General features: G+C 43.3%; 1 non-coding gene across 1 annotated transcript; it reads left to right on the top strand.

Annotated features, from left to right (window-relative positions):
* The first annotated feature begins 323 nt into the window (after positions 1-323).
* On the top strand, positions 324-397 carry trnai-aau (transfer RNA isoleucine (anticodon AAU)). The gene has a single exon. It is a non-coding gene; the product is annotated as a tRNA-Ile (tRNA).
* The last annotated feature ends 3339 nt before the right edge of the window (positions 398-3736 follow it).

Genomic DNA, 3736 nt, shown 5'->3' on the forward strand with positions numbered 1-3736 from the left:
AAATCCAAAGTTAAGCTGATTTTGCGCAGTGATCTTTGCTTCCCGTACTGCCTATACTCAAGCTATAAAAAAAAGATGAGAGACTTGAATGAGTAATTTCTATCACGTCGAGTCATTGTAGCATATAACAAATGATAAAATAATTGCATTGAAAGGATTTTTTGAAGAACTAAAAGTCTTTCAACTCACCTGCTGATAATATCCAAATCCGCAAAATCAAAGGCAAGCTGTATAGAATGTTTATGTGACTTAAATAGGTAACAGAGAAAACACTGAGAGCACTTATTCTGGCACAAAATTGCTCATAGGGAATCTCAAAACCTGGCCGGTTAGCTCAGCTGGTCAGAGTGTGGTGCTAATAACACCAAGGTAATGGGTTCAATCCCCATACTGGCCACGAATATCAGCAATAACAGCACATGTGTAGGCACCGTTCCATAACACATAACTTTTAAAGATATATCAATATATTTGATGCTGCTTGTCCTGGAACGGATCACAGGGGATGCGGTGTGAGCAGACATCCCTTGCCCCGATTCTCACAGGACATAATCTACACCTTTTCTCGGGTGGACACACAGAAATACCAATGCAAGACCAGCATGGTTTATTTCTTTTGAGTCCTGGATCTTCCCTCAGGCCTCCTCACCATGCAACTGATCCAAAATATCTCCCCTGGGGGGAATCTACATGATACTCTGACCAGATGCCCATACCGCCTGATCTGGCTTCATTCAAAGAAGAGCGGCAGAGACTGTATTCTCAGCGTATTCCAGATGACTACGCTTATCACCCTGATCCAAGAGGGTGAGCCTAATCACCACAGAGTGGAAGATGATTTCAGCCCTAATGCATTCGCAATCTCATTCATTTAGTCACCACTCATAAGGAGTGACCAGAGGTGAGCGTTGGAAGGAAGATCGACTGGTAGAACGAGATCCTCCAGTCGTGGTCAAAATGGTCTGATCCCTAAACTCTTCCACTTGAGGCAGCAACTGGTTCTAAGCAAGAAGAGGGCCCTCAACCCTTTTCCAACTGAGGATCAGAGCCTCAGACTTGGAGGCACAATTTTATTCCTGGCTGTTTCAGACTTGGCAGCAGACCACCCCTGTACTGGCCCAATGACTCATGTGAGACCATGTGGCCTAAAGGACAAGGCGTCTGACCTCGAATCAGAAGATTGAGGGTTCGCACTGCATGAAAAGAGGGATTTGTGGATGTATGTGGCCCCTTACATGTCCGCATACGTTAAGCCCCTGCATTTGCGGTGGTAAAAGTGAAAACTTGGCCCAAGTTGTCGCAAATTGATCTGGCAACTGCTCCCCCATGCCCCCCTCCCCTCCCCTTCTTAGGAGAGCCTTTAATATGTAAATGCCAGTGATCAGGTCAGGAGGTGCCACAGTCATTTTCAAGTGGGGTGTTGTGAGGTGAGGTGGGGGGTGGGCAGGCCTGTTTCTACACGTTCACCATCACCTCCAACTCCAGCCAAGTTTGTTGCTGTGTTGTCTTGAAAAAGAAGAGGTGCACGCTGTCTGGTGGTGACAGGTGATGCATATCTGGGTTTTTTTCTCCCAAACACCTCTTTTGTAATACCGCTTTTTGTGGGCAAAATTCAAGGATTCAAGGATTCAAAGGTTTATTGTCATGTGTGCAGTTAGAAACGTGTTTCCCTGAACAATGAAATTCTTTTCTTTGTTGCCCGCACTGGATGTCCAAATGTATAATAATAAAGATAAGATAAAGATAAAATAAGCATGCAACAGCAATATTCTAAAAGGTTTCTTAAATAAAATAGAAATATAGAAATAAAAATTTAGAAATCTGGCCTTTATACATAATGTGCAGTAGTGCGCTCAGTGTTTTATTGTGCATGGCTTAATTCGGTGTCACAATGGTCACAATATCGCCGAGGTCTTTTCTTTGTCCTTGCAAAGTCCATTTTTGTGTCAACACAGTGCAAAGTGCCAGCTGTGGTCAGACAACATTAAATAGCAAAAGGACGGGAGGTTGTCTCGCGAGTATTCCGTGTAATGATGTATACGCATATGATTGGTGGAGCTTAACGGCTCGCATAAGCTCTCGTTCAATTACGTATGAGAAACATTGTGTCGTGCAGTGTAAAAAAAAAGTTTAAGGAGCAGATCTGGCGGCAACAAGGCAGACAGAAATCGCTGAGGTCCCGTGCTGTGAAAACAGCCCTGGTTTGCGGAATACAATAGCTGGAAGACGACTTGCTTTCAACTCCCCAGCAACTCTCTGCGGGTCTACAGGTTTGTGTGTTTTTTTCTACTTGCACATGACCATTTGATTGTTTAATTTTAGTCTTGTTGACACTGTACAGCACTTGGGACAGTTCTCGCTGATTTTAAATGTGCTGTATATTAAACTTACTTACTCACTTGCTTACAGGCAGATAAAATGAAAGTCCTGTTGAATGCTATGACCGGGATGTCTCGTATGGTGGCCAGCACCGTGGATACGGTCGTGGAGAGGGTTCTGGAGGGAATCGACCAGAGATTCGCTAGGTTGGAGGCAAGATGGCCGTCGAGAACGGACTGAAGTTACATTCCAGAGAAGTTGAAGAGCGCACCCCCAAGAGAAGGCGGATACAGAATCCGAAAATCGCGGTAAGAGTAGGTTATTGACTGTGGCTTTAGGCTAAACTCAACTTAATTGTGTCCATCACGTGAAAACCAGTGTGAGTTGCTTTATTTAAAAAAATGAATTTCGTGTTTTCAATTTATAGGAAGCAGCTCGCCGCCTGCATAACTCACCCTGGCATTATAATCCAGGTCAAGGGTAAGAATAAGTGAATGTTCTCCCAATATCTAGTTGAGTTGGACCCGATGTTACGTTACGTCAATGCAGTTTTTTTTTATTGACCATAGGCCTGTTGTTTTTACAGGCTACTGTCACCTCACAATATGGATGTAACGAGTCGCTTGAAGGAGGCGGTGTCAAACAGTCCGAACTTCAGAGAGGTAGACGGGGACACTATCGAGGGTGAGCGGCGCTGACTTTTACCACGGCTGGCACTGATACTTTTAAGCACCGGTCATTTTATTCATTCCTCTTGTTTGTTTGTTTTTAGCTGCGTGACGGACCTGTGTGCTGTGCTACAGGCGCGTCTTGAAGCCAACCCGAAATACTCACAGTCTCACCACAGAAGAGTGAAAGAGAGTAAGAACATATACGCTGTCAATATGACTTTCCTTACTTTATAGACAAGTTGTCAATATGCTGTGCATGGATAGACTATGTTTTGATTATTTATTGGTTATTCCAACAGCTCCCAGAAGCTAGCTTCTGATCCAGGATGAGGACGTCTGACAACTCCCGCAGACCCTGCAGGGACCGGAGGAATGAGAAGAATGCGGATTCCAAACGGCGGCGTTTAGGCTTATTGTGTATATTGTAGGCTACAGCAGTGTGTGTGTATATAGTTTTCAATTCTTTATTATCAATATGGTTCTTATTACAATGTAAGCTATGTACATTGTGTGGTGTGGCAATAAAAGCGCTTTAAAAAAAAAGTTTCCTTTTTCATTCTCAATAGATTCACGTCATTCATGCCTGCATTAGCCTATTCATAGTGCAGCTTATAAGAATGACGTGAATATATGAAGTACACAAACATCCCAGGAATATTAGTAATCATAATCACAATTATTAATCATAATTGCTGAATGATATGCCCATATAAAGTATGCATATATTAACCTTATTGGCCAATGGG

Source organism: Odontesthes bonariensis, chromosome 8 (assembly GCF_027942865.1).
Source record: "Odontesthes bonariensis isolate fOdoBon6 chromosome 8, fOdoBon6.hap1, whole genome shotgun sequence".
In the NCBI taxonomy this organism is placed as follows: Eukaryota; Metazoa; Chordata; class Actinopteri; order Atheriniformes; family Atherinopsidae; genus Odontesthes; species Odontesthes bonariensis.